The 19,765-nt window shown below is 36.1% G+C and overlaps 1 pseudogene; it reads left to right on the forward strand.

Moving 5' to 3' along the window:
* The first annotated feature begins 6,266 nt into the window (after nt 1-6,266).
* LOC102848432 overlaps nt 6,267-19,765 on the forward strand; it is an 82,353-nt pseudogene continuing 68,854 nt past the window's right edge.

The raw sequence follows: 19,765 nt of genomic DNA on the forward strand, positions 1-19,765 counted from the left end.
TTTATTCTTCTGTGCCACTGAGTCACCTGGGACTCATAGCAACCCTATGTACAACAGCTCTGAGGCCTGTCCTGTCCTGAGCCAGTCTCACTAATCCCAACACACCCACCAACCCCCATTGCCCTAGTTATTGTATCAGCCCATCCCATCCGGGGTCTTCCTCTCATGTTCTGTGCCTCCATGATTCCGAGCATGATATCCTTCTCCACGATCAGTCCTTCTTGGCCACATGCCCAAAATATGTGAGACAGACCTTCAAAATCCTAGCCTCCGTGGAGAAACTTGGTTTTACTTACTCCAAGACAGAACTGTTTGTTTTCTTGGTGGTCCATGGTTTGTTCAAGGCTTTTTTCCAGCATTACAACTCATTAGGATCATTTTTTTCTTCTGTCATCTTTAGTCATTGCCTAGCTCTCTGATGCACAGAAAGTAATTGTGAAAATCATGGCCAGGATTAGTTGCACCTTACTCTCTAGACTGACATATAAGGGAAGATTTGCCCAGGAGACAAGATTGTCCAAAGTGGAACTCGATAGAGGCTCTTAGGTCTTGGTCAAAGGTAAGAGTGAGTTCTACCTAGTACTTTGAGAAGATTTACATTTTAATGAATTAGTGGACCTACATTGGAACTATTATTGAAGAGATTTCAATTTGAAAGAAGAGATAACAGGCAAGGAGAGAATAAAAAAAAAAAAAAGGAAAAGACTGATTCTTTCTACCTGGGACAAATTGTTTGGCTTTGGATGCCAGGTAAACTTGGAGACCATAAAGGCCCACTAAGATTAATAGCAGTGGAAGTAGAAGGAATTCAACAATTGAGAAACAGACTAAAACCAGACATTTTTCTTCAGTTCTGCCCACGCAGCAAGCTCAGATGTGTGGATCAGCTGGGAAGCTTTGTTGGCATAAGTAACTGAGTATCATGAGGCCCTCTGACTTGTTGACTGGACTCCATGTGAGGACAAGGGTTGAATGAGAAGACCAGCAGGCCTGGATCACAAGGAAAAGTGTAGTCTCCTGAGCTTCCAGCTGATGCCCATATGAGCCTGGACCCAGAAGGCGAGGGATTAGTTGACCAGAACCCAATCCCATGAAGAGAGGATGTTCCATACAATTAGCTAGGGTTGATTGCTACAACATGATGGCTTGCTCTGAACTGTGGATACAGACTCTCAAAGTCACCAACTTAACCAGATAACTCCGCAGCAAAAAGACCAGGCTTATTTACTCCTAGTACTGGTTTGATACGGATGGGCAAATCAGAAATTAGCTTTTAAAAAAGGGTGAGGCATGATGTAACTGACTTACACACTTTCACGAGGGAAGTTATTGGTAAGATGATTGAAAATGGGGCAACCTATAATGTGCATGAATAAAATATAATGTAAATGAAACTAAATACATACAAACATACATAAATAAAAACACCACATTGTCATTGAGTCAGAACTGACTTGTAGACGGCCTTCCTGTGGTTTTTCAAAGGATGTAAATCCAATGATAGTAGATTGCTCATATTTCTCCTGTGGAGGATCTAATATTGTCAAACCACGTAGTGTAGCTTCTCACCTACTACTGTCACCAGAGCTTTCTTCAACATCATTAGCCTTTGTAGAATGCAGATTAAAACAACAGTGACACTTCCTCTCTCTCTCTCTCTCTCTCTCTCTCTCACACACACACAGACACTAATTCTCATGGTTGAAAATCCTATATTAAAAAAGGTTAGAAGGAAATTATATCTCAGATACTGTTGCAAATTTGAAATGATGCCGCACTTTGGAAAAGTTTTGGCATCTTCTAAATAAAATATCATATATATATATATATATTCATTTCTTTTTTTCATTTCCTCAAGTGAAATGGAAAAAAGTTGTTTTAGATACTTTTATAGAAATTTTTGTAGCAAAGTGTTTCATAACAGCCAAAACCTAGAAACAACCATATCAATCAACAGAATCATGTTTAACAGAAAACATACTGATTAAATAGAAAAGAAAAAACAGTGGCATAAAACAGGAATAAATCTACAAGTATTCGGTTGAGTAAAAGAAGTCACATATAAAAACCATATTGCATTATTTTATTCTTAAGTTCAAAACCAATATATATTTATAAAAACAAGAACATTAACTGAAATACAGCCACATCCACTGTTGGTGACAATTTTCTAACTAGAAGTGCTCAGTTAAGTAGTTGCAACTGAAACTTTTTCTCAAATATTTTGAAATATTTTCTATCTAACCACTATCTAAAAAAGTCTGCTGGCCTGTGACACAGAATAATTGGGCTCTCATAAATTGTCAGTATGATTATAAATTGATCACAGTCACATTAGAAATTTGTTTAACAACTTCAAATAAGCTAAAGAAATACCTGCTATATAAAAGAGTGTGTGTATGTGTATAGATGTGTGTATGCACATGTGCATGTATATATGTATGTATAATCAGAAATGCAGGCAGATGTATATAAGGAAACATGTATAAGAATGTTGATAAATGTTTTAATAGATCTGAAAGAGAAATAACACAAATGTTGATGAAAGATGGAATTACTAAACAAATTATGATATATTCATAAAATGAAATACTAGAGTAATTAAATTTTTTAATTAAAACAACTCACAAAAGAATTAATTTGTTTCACTATTATTATAGGGTAAAAGTTACAAGCATATATATTTGTTTGAAAGACAAGGCTGAAAATGAAATGGAAAAATCACACACTTAGCAGAATATTCAAAATTCATACATCTGGCAAAAGACTCACAAGCCTTTTTTTATTTACTGACTGGTAAAGAAAAAAGTCAAAGAAACATACAGAATTTTCTGATTATTTTTTAAACCAGTAAAATTAAACTTTAGTTTAAGGATGCATACTTGCTGTGAAAGCTAAAAAGACCAGAAAGTAATTTGTTTTAAAGTCATGATAAAAGTTATAGAAGTATTGTGGCAGAGAGAAGTTGACGATACGATGCTAACATTTTTTTAAATTTGAGCTGGTTATACAGGGGGTGAGTGCGTGGGTCGGTGTGTGTGTGGATGGGTGGGTCGGTGGGTGTGTGGGTGGGTGGGTGTGTGTACTACCTTATTCCCACCATTGGTTATTATTCACACTATTTGGTTTTTGAAGCAACTGAGTGGTCATAATCCAACTGGATGATAAAGAATAATATTGTGATCAAAGTGTAAAAACTGATACAATCTTGAAGCTTGTTGATAGCTGCCATTGAGTACAACCCATAGAGACCCTATGACCAACAGATCTGAATCTTGTCACATCCTGTGCCATCCTCACACTTTCTGACACTAAAGCCGATTGTGGAAGTTACCGTCCCAAAACACCTGGTAAGGATCTTCCTCTCCTTCATCAATCCTCTACCTTTGTTAAAATCATGACCCTCTCCAAGGAATAGCCCCTCCTCGCAACTTCCTTGCCTCCAGAGAGCACTCTGGCTGCACCCTCTCCAAGACATCCTTGTTTTTTTTCTTTTGACCATCCATGGGATGTTCAGTACTCTTCTCTAACACCACAGCTCAAAGACATCAATTCTTCTTCTGTCATCCTTATTTATTGTGAAGCTCTCAGATGTATAGCAAGTGATCAGAAAGAATATGGCCTGAATTAGATTCACCTTAGTCCTCAAACTGATATCATTACCTCTCAATAACTTGGAGAGGTCTAATTTTAGACTTCCCAATTCAATATGTCTCCTAATTTCCTGACTGCTGGTACCAAGGATGTTAACTGTGGATCCACCTAATACGAAGTTGTTGAAAGTTTCAGTCTGTTCTCCATCCATCATGATGTTGTCTATAGGTCCAACTACTTCAAAAAAGAGATCTTTAGGCTAGACATATATGTTAAAAACGTGGGCAGGATCTACTATAAGGAATAGTTGAAACAAAATGCTTCTTTTAAGTAATTATAAATTTAAACTTCACAAAAAAACTATGCAGACTACAAATCAAACAGGTTTAATGGATTCTACCTTTTATTATCATTTTACAAATATTTTCTTTGACCAATGAAAGCTTGAAACTCTACTGAGTCCTCCATCTCTGCATCTCCATTCTCCTTCCTTCTCTGTTTTCTTTTCCCTTCTCTTTTACTTTTCCTCTTTCTTCTCTACTTCCTCTTTTTATCCACCTCTAATGGTAAAAGATGCTTCTCCTATATTCATTTTTTTTTATAATCACACTCTAAGCCTAAATTGCAATTCAGCTCCCAATTCAACTCCCAAGCCAAAGGTGGGAGACTCTACTCCACAGCCCTCAGGTCTGCCTTTATTTGTTTTTGGTGAAACATTCTTCTAGGTCGTGTAACCCTGGTATGTCCACTTGCTATGCAGAGGTAACTTGTGGTTGCTGTGACACTGAACACTGTGACACTGATGAGTCAAATGCGAGAATGGTTACCCATGGTGGACAGTGTTCGGTGGAGCTCCCTGATTAAAACAAGCTTGGAAGCAGGACTGGCATCCACTTCCATAATAGCTTGCCTCAGGAAACCGTATGAACCTGGAGAAAGGACAAAAGTTATACAGGAGGTGTCCAGGACTTTCATTCATAGGTACGTTACGAGTTGCCTGCGACTCGATGGCACTTAACAACAATAAGAAGCCTAAATTAATATAATGGGGCATAAATTATATCTTTAATGTTCTGTTAACTGTCAGAAGTAGGAAAGTGAAAAGCTTTTATTCTTTAGACAAAATCAACTGAATCAAATTATTTTTTGAATGTGACTTCTGATACATTTTTCAAATAGCAGTATCCTTCACTATCAAAAAGTTATAAGAGCAAAATACTTCACTATGTCATAGTGGAAAAAATAATCGTGAACATCTCAAATATTAAATTTCAGAATACATTGCAAGTGTTGTTAGTCAAAACAAAACTTCATTTTTCTTCCCTTTATAAGTTCACAAAAATATCAGTATATTCAAAGACTACAGCGTTCAATGTGGATTACACCTCAACATCAAGAAAGCAAAAATCCCACAAACAGGCAACATCATAAACGGTGAAGAAAAGATTGAAATTGTCAAAAGATTTCATTTTATTTGGATCCACAATCAACACTCTTCATGTCAGCATGCAGGAGATTAGGAGACCTCTTGCGTTGGGAAAGTATATTACTAAGGATCAATGCTGTCAGTTTAAATATTAAGACAAACCTAACTTAAGCCTCAGTCTTTTCAATCACTTTCTATGCACCTGAAAGCTGGACATAGACTAAGGATGACAGAAGAAGAACTGGTGTCTTTGAACTGTAGTTTTAGAGTACTGAATATCTGGACAGTCAAAATACAAATAGCTTTGTCTTGAAGAAAAGTGCAGCCTGAAGCAAAGATGGTGAAGCCTTATCTCACACAGATTTTAGGTATGTTGTTAAAAGGAGATATTCCCTGGAAAGAAACATCACACATGGAAATGTGAAAGGTAAGTGAAAGAGAAGAAGACACTCGATGTGATTGGCATAGGTTGACATAGTGACTGCAGCAATAAGCTCCAGTATATCAGAGATGATGAGGACAGGGTTCAGATCTGTCATTCACATGGTCTCAATGAGTCAGAATCAACTTGATAGCACCCAACTATAGAAATATCATCCTAACTTAATTAAGCCTTGATTATAAACTATACCTTCAGCTTCAAATATAAAATTGTCCCATCAAAACTAAACCTAAATCAAAGCCACTGCTGATGAATTGAATCCATTTCATAGATACTCTGTATTACAAAGCACATTAGTGCTAAAGAGTTCCTAAGTATATATTTTTTATAGAAGTCAATAACCGTATTCTTTCTTCAACAGATAAACTGGTAGATTGCAGTCATTTATGTGGCCCAATACTTTAAACATTACATTGCTAGGGATAATTCCTTGCAAATAAAAAAATAACTAATTCTCACAATTTTCCTATTAACACTTTTGGCAACAAAAGACACTTTAAAGTGCAACAAAAATATTTTTATTCAAATATCAACAAGGTTTAAATACAAAATTTATTAAAGCAATATTGTAGTTGCCACATAAGCACTTTTGTGACAGCCTCAGTAACTTTTCAAAGGACAGAGGAGGAAATAAAAGGCTTCCTGGTGGTGCAGTGCATGTGCTGAACTGCTCACTGAGAGGTTAGCAGTTGGAATCTACTGTTGACTCAGAATGATAAAGATGGCCAGTGTCCTCTCATAAAAATATCCAGACTTGGAAACCTGAAGGAGGGTCACTGCGCTTCGGTATTGACCCAGTGCCAAATGCCTCTGGAGTCATCATCATCAATGCCACTGCCCTTCCTTTCTCCCTTACCCTCAGTGTTTGATGATATTATTAACTTTTCCCTCCCCCAGCATCTTATATCACATCCCAGGAGATGAAGTGTACTCTGCACTGGTTTGCAAGTTGGTCAGGTCTCCAGCGTGTACATTTTCTAGAGGCTGTAATAGCTAAGGCAGTGCCAGGAAAATTATAGCCAGTACTGCATGGTCTGGAGCAGATTAGTGTCTCTGGGGGAAACCTTGTATCTCTGAACACCAGCTACATCTTTGGGATCAATGGTTTTGAGGTTAGGCTGATGGCTAATGAATTTGTCAGGTAACTAGAAGTGACGGAGCTAGACTTTGTGGCAAAGTTTTGCTGAGCTGTGGCTGTTGCGCTGGTAAGGACTGATGGACAAGACTGTCATAGCTGCAGGTGAGGTTATTACTCTACTGTGGAAGCTCAGTTCAGATGTGCTGCACAAGATCTGGAACTGGTACCTTAATCAGTTCACCGAACTCACTGACAGCACAGACATGGCTTGTCAACTGGACTCCTAGTAATTATTTCTACCTATGCAAAGCCAGACCATCAGTCTGCCTCGTAGCTTCTTTCCAAGAATCTGATGACTTCTTCTGCAACTATAACTGAGAAGAATGAAAGCATTATGACTCAAATTTGGCCAACTGCTGCCTCATGAGGAACATAAAGTAGAGTGGTCCTGTTCTTAACTATGGTATGCCAACTACCAGCTTTCTCATAGATGATTTAATAAAATTATGGAAAATCAGAAGAGAGAGAATAATTGTTCCCTCCATCATTAAATCCAAATAGCCATGAGTTTCAAAGGTACAAACTATTTTTGGAGTTGCTAGTAGGTATTTTTCTTGTCGCATATCTATAATGACATGAAAATAATTGACATTATACTGGTTGAACAGGTTTTTTTAAATATCAAAATAACAGAATTTTTAGACCAAAATATGCAATATAGTATTGCTGTTTTCTGTAGCAAACAGTACCACCATCTCAAAAGACTTAACAAATGAGATAGAGAGAGAGTAAAACAGTGAGAAAGAAGAGGTCATCAGTAGATGAGAAGTTAGATTTTCATGTTGTTATTTATTCATATTCAACATGTGGTTTAAAAATTATGCTAAGTTAATTAAAGCAGCAGGAGGAGAAGAAGAAAAATTAAGACCATCTTAATTGTTGAAAATTTTATGGGACAGACACCTACTCAACCCTTGGCCAGAATTTAAAATATAATTGCAAAGAGAATACAAAATGCCACTTTCATAAGGTCTTGAAGTAGAATTTAATTAGCTTTGTTGAATATATACTCTTATACCAATCTCGTTGTTGTTGTTGTATATTGTTGAGTAGGAACTTACTCATAACTGACTCTCCAGCTAGTTTTCAGAGATAGTTAATTGAATGGGAGGACATTGCCCATCCATCCCCCATGGGGCTGCTAGTGGCCTTAAACTGCATTGCTTCAGGATGGCAGCTCAACTTCTTGCCAGTAGGCTTGTACCTATAGTTTATAAAATAAATAAATAACTCCTCATTATATCAATTCCGATAAGTGTAAAAATGAGTTGTTAAAGTGAAAAATTTGGGGATTCTGAAGTAGAACTTGTATGATGTATAAAGAATATAAGAAAGCTGTTTCAAATCATATTCAATCTTAAAGATATTCTCCTTCTTTCTAATATAAAAGTCCATTAGAACCTTCCCACTAACTCATTGCCCATACCTCTCTGGATGTTTAAATCCACTAGCAGCCTCTCTTTGTACTTGCTTGCTATGTACCAGAGAGCTGGACAATAACCAAGGAAGACAGAAGAAAAAATTGATGCCTTTGAGTTGTGGTGCTGAAGAAGACTATTGAACAAGAAAACAAATAAGTAAGTCATAGAGAGAGAGTCAAACCAAGCTGTTTCTTGAAGGTAAGGATTTTTGAGACTCTGTCTCACATACTTTGGGCATGTAGTCAGGAAAGACCGGTCTTTGGAGAAGAAAATCGTGCTAGAAAGTGTAAAGGGACAACATAATAGAGGAAGATCCTAGAGGAGACAGACTGACACAGTAACTGGGGTAATAAGTGTAGTTGTGTCAGAGACAGTAGGATTATTAACGGAAAGGACAGGCTTCAGGACTATTGTGCATATGGTCACTATGAGTCACAGGCCACTCAATGGCACAACATTGGGTGAAAGCTTTACTCTAAAAACATCATTAAAGTAGATTCTACTTTGAGAAGGTAGCTTTGAAAACTCTATGGGACAGTTCTACTCTGTCTATAGAGATGTTAACTGGGAATTGATAATAATGAGGGTATTGTGTTAATAAATTTGAAAACACTGATTAAAGGATATATTTCAAAAAAATGTACCACATAATAGTCATAAAACTCATACATTATGGGCCATTGAATCGCCTGCAACTCATAGTGACTCTATGTACAGCAGCCCTAAACCCTGCTCTATCCTGTGCCAATCTTATTTGTCTCTGACACACCTACCTCCGTTAGCCCTGTCACTGAATCAATCATCTCATCAAGGTCTTCCTGTCTTGTGCTGTCCCTCCAACCTCGCAAGCATGATGCCCCTCTTCAAGGACTAGTCCTGCCTTGCAACTTGTCCCAAGTATATCATCCTTGCCTCCAAGGAGCAGATTGGTCTTATCCTATCTAAGATGAACTTGTTTGTTCTCCTAGCAGTCCATGATATATTCAACACTCTTCTCCAGCACCTCACAGCTCAAAGGCATCAATTTTCCTTCTATCATGATGCCCTAGTCATTGTCCAGCTTGCCAAAGAATAGCAAGTAATTGCAAAGATCATGGCCTAGATCAGGTGTACCTTAGTCCCCAGACTGGTACCGTCACTTTTCAATACGTTGGAGAGGTCTCTGACAACAAACTCTCCCAATGAAATCTGTCTTTTTATTTCTTGGTTGCTGGTACCAAGATTTGAGCCATAATAAAATACCTTCCCAAAAGAACACTATAGATCCACACAGTATATTGTCTATTTTTCTCATCCATTTAAAGAAGTAACAACACCAATCTTACTTAACTTCTCTACAAAGCAGATAAGAGAGAGAGCATGTCCCAGCTTATTTTATGGGGTCAGATGAAAACAGTTAATATTGCTTATAAGAATCTTATCAAAAAGAGAAATTAACAATAAATTATGAAAACAAAAATATTAATGAATTTGCTACCTATTCAGACACAGTAATGATTCAGATATTAATCTCAAAACCATAAATTAGGCAGAAAATTTTTTTATAACTTAAAAGTCAGTGCAATTCACCACATTGGTGGAATATTAAAAAAAAGAGAGAAATGTGTGATCAATCTCAGCATCGAGCTGTTTGTAAACTAAGCATGATACGGAATATTTTAATTTTATGTTACCTGAAAAAAATCTATAGTCACATTTATATAATTTATACAGAGAAACAAATAGCTATTATTACCACTTCAATTAACTATTATAATGGAAATAAATGAAGATTGGAAAGAAAGAAAGGTGTCATAATTTGTAGATACACATTAGTAAATGTGGAAAATACAAATGAATCAATATCTTAATGATTCAATCTTGTAAGTTAATTTAGCAAACCTTACAGTAATATGTTAAAATAAGATTGTATTCTATATAAGATAAGGTTTAACACAATCACTCTTTTTTGGAATGGGAGCAAATATGAATCTTTTCCATTCACAATTACTTGCTATGTTTCAGAGAGCTGGACAATGATCAAAGATGATAGAAGAAGAATTCATGCTTTTGAGAAGAGTATTAAATATACCCTGTACAAAGAGATCTGCCGCGGAGAAGGTGAAAGCAAGGTAAGCCCTGGAGACAAGAACTTTGAGGCTCCGTGTCACATGCTTTGGGCATGTTTAGTAAATCATGCTTGGAAGGGTGGAGGAACAACTCATGAAAAGAAGACCCCAAATGTGATGGATTGGCACATTACTGTGGTAATAGGGGCAGGTGTGTCAAAGGCATGAGATTGCCTTAGGATAGGGCAGAGTACAGATCTATTATGCACAAGGTTGTTTTGAGTAGCAGGCGACTCAACGGCACATAAAAACAACAAATAAAATTGATATGATGGACTTCATCAGATAGAACACACAGCCATCAAATCAACTAAATTTGTGGAAACAAATGGTAGGTCAGTATCAGAATATGAATAAGGCAGAAGCTAAATGACAAAAATATGCTCAACTACACATTTTTAAGTTCAAGCTGAAACTGAAAAATTAAAATAAATGCACAAAAACCAAGTACAACCTGAATATATCCCACCTGAATTTAGAGACCATCACTTCTAAGTATCAGTGTGATATCTTGAATATTAACGACAAAATATCAGACAAATCATGGAATGAAAATAAGGATATCCTATAATAAGAAAACAAAAGGTCATAAAAAGACAGAAAAGCAAGAAAAAATCAACATGGATGTCAGAAGAAACTCATAAACTTACTCTGGAACATACAATAACCCAAGTAAATGGGAAAAAGGAGAGTTAAAATAATTGAACAGATTTCAAAAGGTGTTAAAAAAGAAAAATATATGAAATGCACAAATACTCGCACATGGAAAATTAGAAACAAGGCATAGTATGTCTAAGCTGAAAGAAATGAAGAATAATTGAAGCTTTCAGTTGGAATATTTAAAAATTTGATAGGGAAAATATTGAACAATTTAATAAGCATGGAAGAGATACAGTTATATCATGAAAAATAATTGGTCAATGTTCAGTCATTTTAGGAAACGTCATATGATCACTTGATCATTTAATGCAAAACCTGTACTTGGAACAGGAGGCAATTGTCAGAGCAGAGCAAGGAAATACTTCATGGTTCAAAATTGGGAAGAGTGTATGCCAGGGATGTGTCTTTTCTCCATACCTTTTCAACCTATATGCAGAACAGATTATCCAGGAGGCTGGGCTCTATAAGGAGAACTGTGGCATCAGAATTGTTAGAAGATCCATCAACAATCTGCAGATGACAATATGCAGATGACACAACCCTGCCTGCTGAAACTGAGGAGGACCTGAAACACTTGCTGCAGAGGGTCAAGGACTGCAGCCTTTAATATAGATTGAGGCTCAATGACAAGAAGACAAATATTCTCACCTGGCCAATTGGCAGGATCAAGATGGATGGTGAAGAGACTGAGATTGTTAACAGCTTTAGTTTGCGTGGCTCCACAGTCAACACTCTTGGCATTAGCAACCAGGAAATTAAAAGATGATTTCTGATTGGAAAGTCTGCTGTTAGGGACCTCTCCAAAGTACTGAAGAGCAATGTGTCTCTCTGGAGATTAAGGTGCTTCTGATACAGGCCATGGTCTTTGCAATCACTTGCTATGCGTCAGAGAGCTGGACAATGGCTAAAGATGATAGAAAGAGAATTGATGTATTTGAGCTGTGGTGTTGGAGAGGAGTATTGAATATAGCATGGACTGCTAAGAAAATGAACAGGTTCATCCTGGAGAGGATGCCTCCAGGCTGCTCCTTGGAAGGAAGGATCCTGAAGCTTCATCCAACATACTTTGGACATGTTGCAAGGAGGTACCAGTCCTTGGAGATATACGTCATGGAGGGTGGAGGGACAGCACAGGAGAGGAAGACCTTCTATGAGGTGGATTGATTCAGTGACTGGGGTAATTGGAATAGGCATGTCAGAGACAGTGAGATTGGCCAAGGCTAGAGCAGGGTTTAGGCCTGTTGTACATAGGGTCACTATAAGACACAGGTGACTTGACAGCACGTAACAATATATGATCAAGAATGGATCATATTGGAGGAATAACTCCAAACTATACTTAAGGAATTGGCAAAAAACTAAGAATCCAAGAGTTGATTATAGAATAAATAAAATGTTTCAACAGTTGTAATGCTGGTAATATTTGCTCAACTATGCCAAGAAATTTGGAAGACACTTTAACTGGCCAAATGACTGAACAGTATACTTATTTATTTCCAAAGAAAGAGTAATTCAAAAGAAAAAACATTATTTAAAATTTAATTAACATTGTTCATGTAAAATTGTGCTGATAATAATTTTAATATGGTTCCAACAACACATGAACAGGGATTACTACAAATTCTAGATGAATTCAAAGAAGACATGGGATGAATGACACCATTGCTGAAGTAAACTACATCTTTGTCGAAACCAGAGTATACGAAAAAGATGTTTATCTGTGTCTTATTTATAAAGCAAAGGCAATCAAATGGATATATTATATCAATTATACTATCGTTGAGAAGAATGGAAATCTCATAATAACTATGTTCTTGTAGTACTTGTACAGGAATCAAGAAGCAATCATTCCAACAAGAGAAAGAGTTTCTATATAGTTAAAATCAGGGAAATTGTGTCAGGAAAGGAATTCATTAGGGTTGTATCCTTTCACCATATTTTATTTGAATATGTTCAGAATTAGACTATATTAAGAATAGCATGTCATTAGTTTGGAGATAAATTCATTAATGATGTGTGATAAACTTGCTGAGGATAATGACTTGAGTATTGATGAAGATTTAAGACCGCAGTTTTCAGTATGGATTATAACTAAATATAATGAAAATTAAACTTTTTGCAACAAGACCAGTAAGTAACATCAGAATAATTAAAGGTTGAAGTTGTCAAGGATTTAATTTTACTTAGATTCACAATCAATATTTATGTAAGCAGTAGTCAAGAATTCAAATGATATATTGCATTCATAAAATCTAGCAAGAAAATAACATTCATACAGATAATTTATAGATGTTTCCCTGATTACTATGGTGTATCTGACCCAAGCCCTACAATTTTCAGTTACTTCATATGATCTGAAAGCATCAAAAGATGGAAGAAACATGGAGGCATTGTACAAAAAAAATAATAATAATTGATTGACACTTAAAAATATCAGGAGGTGTAATATAATTAAGACCAATCATGATTAGGGAAGAGTTCAAGTTGCATTGAAGGCGTTGGTAAAGAATAAGGCCCTCCCTACAAATACAATTTGATGCGATACCAATTGACATGTTTCCACTAACAGATGCAAAATAGGTTGTATTCACCAGTGTGTGTCAAGAAATTGTGTAGAGAGCTCCTTAGTGAACTGACTGGATGAAATCTATATTGGTTCCCACACAGGAAAGGTGTTCTAACAGAATGTAAATATTATGTCATAGTATAATTAGTGTCATATGTAAACAAAATAGTGCTTAAGAGTATTTAAAAATGGCTTAAACAATACATTGACAGAGAACTGCCAGAAGTTCAAGTTGTGTTTTGAAGATACTATGGTGCCAGGGATATTATTGCATTCAGATCAATCTCAGGTGAAAGCAGAAAATATTAGAAAAATGTATGTTTGTGGTTTATTGACTATGAAAAGGCGTTTCACTGTGTAATAACAAATTATGTCTAAATTGATAAAAAATGGGAATCATAGTACATCTAACCATGCTCATGAAAACCCTACACCTAGACCAAGAAGGAGTCATCTGAATAGAACTAGCGTTTAAAATTAAGGAAGGTGTACATCAGGGTGGTAGCCTATTTTCATCTGTTTGAATTGTACACTAAGAAAATCATTAGAGTCATGTGACTTTTTAAAGAAGAGTGTAGCATCAGGATTGGAGGAAGACTCCTGAGTTAATCCTGAGTTAGCAGATGACACAACTTTACTTGCTGAAAGTAAAGATGACTTGAGGTGCTCGCTTCAGGGAGACAACGATTGCAGCCTTCAATATAGACTATATTTCAACATGAATAAAATGAAATCCTCACCACCAGGCCAATAGATAATATCAAGATAGATGGAGAAAAGATTGGCATTGTCAATGATTTCATCTTGCTTGGATCTACATTAAATATGCTTGGTAAAAGTATTCATAAGACATAAAACATTGGGGAAGTCTGCTGTCAGCAAGCTTTCCAAAGTCCTAAAGAACAATAATGATGTATATTTAAAGGTGAAAGTGAGCCTGCTTCAAGCTACAGTCTTTCCAATAAATTACTGTGTATCTGAGAGCTAGACAATAAATAAGGATGATGGGAGAAAATTTGATGTATTTGAGTTGTGGTATTGGAGAACAGTCCTGAATAGCCCATGGCCTGCCAATAAAAAGAGATATATCTCAAAGAAAGTGCAACTACCTGAAGTGCTCCCTGGAGGCAAAGACGGCAAAGCTTCATCTCACATATTTTGGTCATGTTATTAGGAGAGGCTATTCTTGGAAAGAGACATCATGCTTTGAAAGGAAGAAGGTCAGTGAAGGAGAGGAAGACCCAACGAGAAGGATTGATACAGTGTCTGTTGTATGGACTCAAATGTGTTGGGAGCGATAAGGACGGTGCAGGATAGGACAGGGTTCAGATTTGTTGTTCATAGGGTCACTATAAATCATACTTGACTCAACATCACTTAACAATAACAATAGCAATAATAAAAGTAAAAAAATAGGTTCAATAAACTTGGGAACTAGAGGGGATAATCAGAACTTCTGCAATAAAGGTACCAGAAAACAAAGGTAACAGATATGCTATTTCTTCAACTCACAATTTTTAAAGAAAAACATGTAATGCAAGCATTGACTAAAGATATAAACTTAATGGAAACATGAAATAAGGGTATCTACATAAGAACTGTAAACAATGCAGCATAGTCACTTTGAACAATCATTGACAATTTCAGTCTTTTCTCCAGCTACCATAATGCTGCCTATTAATCAAGTTATGAGGATTTTTACTCTTGATGATATTGAAGTGTAATCAATATTGAGGCTGCAGGTTTTGATCTTATTTTTTAAGTGCTTTAAGCTTTCTTCATGTTCTGCAAAGCACGTTGTGTCATCTTCATAACATAGGTTGTTGGTAATTCTTTCTCAAATCCTGATGTCCCAGTCTTTACATAACAACAGGAAGTTTGGGAAACTTTAAAAAAGGAATGGAAAAAGTAATCTTAATAGGATTGTTGATAGACAGAACTATGTCATCAGGCTAATGACTTGTAAAAAGATGAAAATACTTTTTGTAAGTTTATGTATGATCACTTAGAATCAATGTTTTTTCATAAAATGCTAATAAAATTGGGAAAGAAGTTATATTTAATATTCTAACAAAACAAGTAACAATTATTGTTGCTTAAATGACAGGGTATAATCTTTTGTATTAAATTATGTTTTTAAAATTCTCTCTGATATTCTAGTCTAATAAATGATATGCTTGAAAGAATCATAATCTATTCTAAAATCTGAAGGAGTTATCAAAATTTAGTATCAAAGCTTGAAGTTATATATTCTCAAGTTTGGCAGTCACAAGAAGTATGTTGTTTACAAATAAAATTAAACTATTAAAATAATATTTTTTCAAAATCTGATTGATTTAGCAATTTTAGAAGTATGTTGAAAAATTAGGTTGTCTGAGTTTGTAAATGTATTTCTTTGATGTAAATGTCAAATATTAGTCTGTAGGATATTAGTTAATCTAGGTCTATCTGCTTATACTTGATAAATAATCATAAAAGTACTTAATTACATGATGATGTTGTTGTGGTTGTTGCGTGCCATCAAGTTGGAACAGACCCACAGCTGACCCTCTGGCAGGTTTTCAAAAGCAGTTAATCAAACGAGACGAGATTTCCCCTTCATCTCCCATGGAGCAGGTGGTGGCCTCGAAGCATGCCTATGGGATTGCAGAGTAGCTTTTTGCCATTAGGCCACCAGAGCTGCATGATTGTTGTTGTTGTTATGTGCTGGCAAGTCACCTACGTCTTATAGCGACCCTATGTACAACAGCCCTACACCCTGCTCTGTCCTGTGCCAATCTTATTGTCTCTGATACACCTGCCTCCATTAGAACAGTCACTGAATCAATCCATCTTATTGTGCTGTCCCTGCACCCTCCCAGGCATGATGTCTCTCTCCAAGGACTGATCCTGACTTGCAACATGTCCAAAGTATGTCAGATGAAGCTTCAGAATCCTTGACTCCAAGGAACAACCTGGTCTCAACCTCTCCAGTATGAGCTTGTTTGTTCTCTTAGCAGTCCATGGTATATTCAATACTCTTTTCAACACCACGGCTCAAAGGCATCAATTCTCCTTCTATCATCTCTAGTCATTGTCCAGCTTTCTGATGCAAAGCATGTAATTACAAAGATAATGACCTGTATCAGCTCCATAATAGCAGTTGAAAATCCTTTTAAGAGTTTTAAATATCTACAATCCCGGAGGTGCACGGTTCAAATCCACCAGATGCTCTGCCGGGGAAGGAGGGGCAATCTCCTCCTTTACCAGTCAGATCTGATTTGACGGTACACGCACACAAAAATAATAAAATTAAAAAATATATATATAAAAGAGTTTTAAAATTTTTTCTCCTGGCTTAATTATTTGTAATGTTCATTATTTCAGTTACTCTATGACCATAACTGCCAATATTGATTTGCATGACAATATGAATGGTAAAATTTCTGTCTTCAGCAGATAAGTCATTTCATTCCTTGAGTTTCTTTTTTTCCTGTAGAAGTAAGCATTTTCATTCTAAAATGTACGTGGAAAAGCAAAGACAATCATTTTGAAAAAAATTGAGTCGTTATTTTTAGGTTCCATCAAGTCAATTATAAATCATAACAAACCTGTCACAATCTCTGACATGCTCAAGAATACTGTGACAGTCACTGTGCCAATCCATCTTGCTAAGGGTCTTCTTTCTTTTTGACCATTGGTACCAGTATCCTACAAATCAAAGATGAATTGCACTGGGAAAGTCTACTCTCAGGGACTTCACCAGAGTTCAGAGGAGCAACGATGTCAGTCTGGAGACTGAGGTGCACCTGATCCTAGCTATGATCTTCTCATTTCCTTGCTATACATCAAAGAATGGGGCAATGCTAAGAATTATAGGCGAAAAATAGATGTCTTTGAGTTGTGGTGCTAGAGAAAGTATTGAACAAGCCATGGACTGCCAAGAGAATAAAGAAGTCTGTCCTGGAAAGGGTGAAACCAGGATACGCCTTGGAGGCAAGTATTTTGAAGCTCTGTCTCACATATTTTGGGCATGTGGCTAGGAGGGAACCATTCTTGGAGAATGACATTGGGATTGTAAGGGCTGAAGGACAATGCAAGAGAGAAAAACTCTGGATGAGTATCTGGGGTAATAAAGGTAGGTGTGTCAGATTCAGTTAGATTGGCTCAGGACAAGATAGGGTTCAGAGCTATTATAGATAGGATCACTATGAGTCACAAGTGACTTGATGGCACATGACAATAACAACAACAGGGGTCTAAACTTCTAGCCATTTAGCTACTAGTTAAGTGCTTTACTGATTGTACCATGAAGAGACACTTAAGGTACTATGAATAGCCACTGAATTAAAAGAATAATAACTTGAAGCTTCCTTTGTCTAGCTGTAGAAAATAATCTAGCTGAAGAAACTTTGACATTGTGGTAGTTCCCTGTTGTTGCTGTAACAAATCACTAAAAGCTTTTTGGTTTAAAATAGCACAAGTAAATTGTCTTTCAGATCTAGAGTCTGAGGTCAAATATGAGTCAACAGCATTACATTCCTTCTAGAGGAGAGGAGCATTCATTCTGCTTTCTTCACTTCTTCCAGTAGCCCATATGTCATACTTAGCACATGACTTGTGCCACTCCAACTTCTGCTTCTGCTGTCACATAACTTTCACAAGTCATTCCTGCCTTCCTGCTATAATTGCCTTAAATTGATCATGTATGCAAGAAGACATCCGGGAAGGATTTTCTTTCATGAGAGGTATCACAGGTTTCTGAAATTCAGAGGTGGCTAACTTTGAAGAAGGGGCATTATTTTACCCACCATAAGCACCAAACATTCATTCATTCACTTCCCCAGACATTCAACTAAATGCTGTTCATTGTTAATTATTGTCTAAATAAATTTTAACAAATATTTCAGAATGTTAAAGTAGAATGAGATTTCTTTGTTAACTTAAGTGTATGTACCATAAAAGAGGAAAGAAAAAATGCTCATTTTTTTCTATTTTGATTTCTGAAGTAAAATGTACTTTTGTTTCTCAAAAGGAAAAGGTCATTTAACCCAATTAATTCCTCCTTTCAATTTTTTGTTGATACCATGAGTGTTCAAATATAGAAGGTATGCCAAATTCAAGGAAATCAAGTTCCTTATATGTAATATGGATTTTTACATAATTATGTGACATCCATATGATTATTTGCAGCCAGGATTGGTGAAATAAAGTCTACTTAGACAGTAGTTTCCTTCCCAAGAAACATGAGAGGCTGAAAATGGGAGTGGGCAATATATATACTCCACAGGTCATGGAAGTGTTAATAATAGCTTTGGTCAAAGCCAAATTAGTTCATTACGCTTTTTCTTTCTTTCTCTTTTACTAACACTCAGTATCAGTACATTTTGTAGTAAAATGTGATATCATCAATTATAATAATCCTATTTATGCATATTGTCACAATTTTGGCCACTAGAAGCACCTGCAAGTTGGCTGCTGTGTTCTTTGACATGACTCCATTAATCTTTGAGGTCTCCTTGCTTTTTAGCCATAATTAGATGTCTCAAGTTCACCTTGTACTTTCTTTGACCTATACTTCAAATCAGCAATTTCTCTAAGAAGAGAGAAAGCATTATAGAACACAACCCTGGTGCCACTCATGGTCATTGATACCATTCTGAACCAGATCAGTGGGCTGGAATACAGCTCAAAATTCATGATTTTGTGGTGATATTTAAAACATAATTTTATTATTATGGAGCTTTTCTCCCCACTATTAGATTTACACTAAATGATAGCTTATTTATATTGTTGTATTAACATAGGTGTTGTTTGGATCAACAATTTAGAAAAAAACTAGTGTCAAAATAACATAAGTTATATTACTTTATAAAGTTAAAATAATGGGCCACAAGATTTTTTTTACATATATATGTAAACTAATTCTAAAATGTGTGTGTATACATATATAAACTTATTCTAAAATGTGCATATATATAAAATTATTCTAAAACGTGTATATACATTCAAACTTATTTTAAAATGATTTTAAAATGTGTGTGTATATATATATACATACACACACACACATATGTGAGTGTGTCTGTGTCTCTGTGTGTGTGTGTGTGTGTGTGTGTGTGTGTGTGTGTAGAGAGAGACAGAGAGAAATATGAGTGAAACAGCCAGATTCTGCGAAGGACTATTTTCTGGTTTGGGGTTGAGACTAGGGTGTAGCTATTGCTTGCATTAGGAGTTAAATTGATTGGATTTGGCCCCTTATTTAAACAGAGTTTGGGGCCCTTGGGCCTGTGGCCCTCAGGTCTAGTTTTTGTGGAACTCTTGAATTAATTAGGCTTGCTTAGAAGCAGGCATCCACTTCCAGAAAAGCTTGCCTCCAGGAACTCTATGAATTTGGAGAAAAGATGAAAGTTTTGGCTTCAAGACTTTTG

This window comes from Elephantulus edwardii, unplaced genomic scaffold (assembly GCF_000299155.1).
Source record: "Elephantulus edwardii isolate Elephantulus edwardi_28Jun2011 unplaced genomic scaffold, EleEdw1.0 scaffold00001, whole genome shotgun sequence".
Classification (NCBI taxonomy): domain Eukaryota; kingdom Metazoa; phylum Chordata; class Mammalia; order Macroscelidea; family Macroscelididae; genus Elephantulus; species Elephantulus edwardii.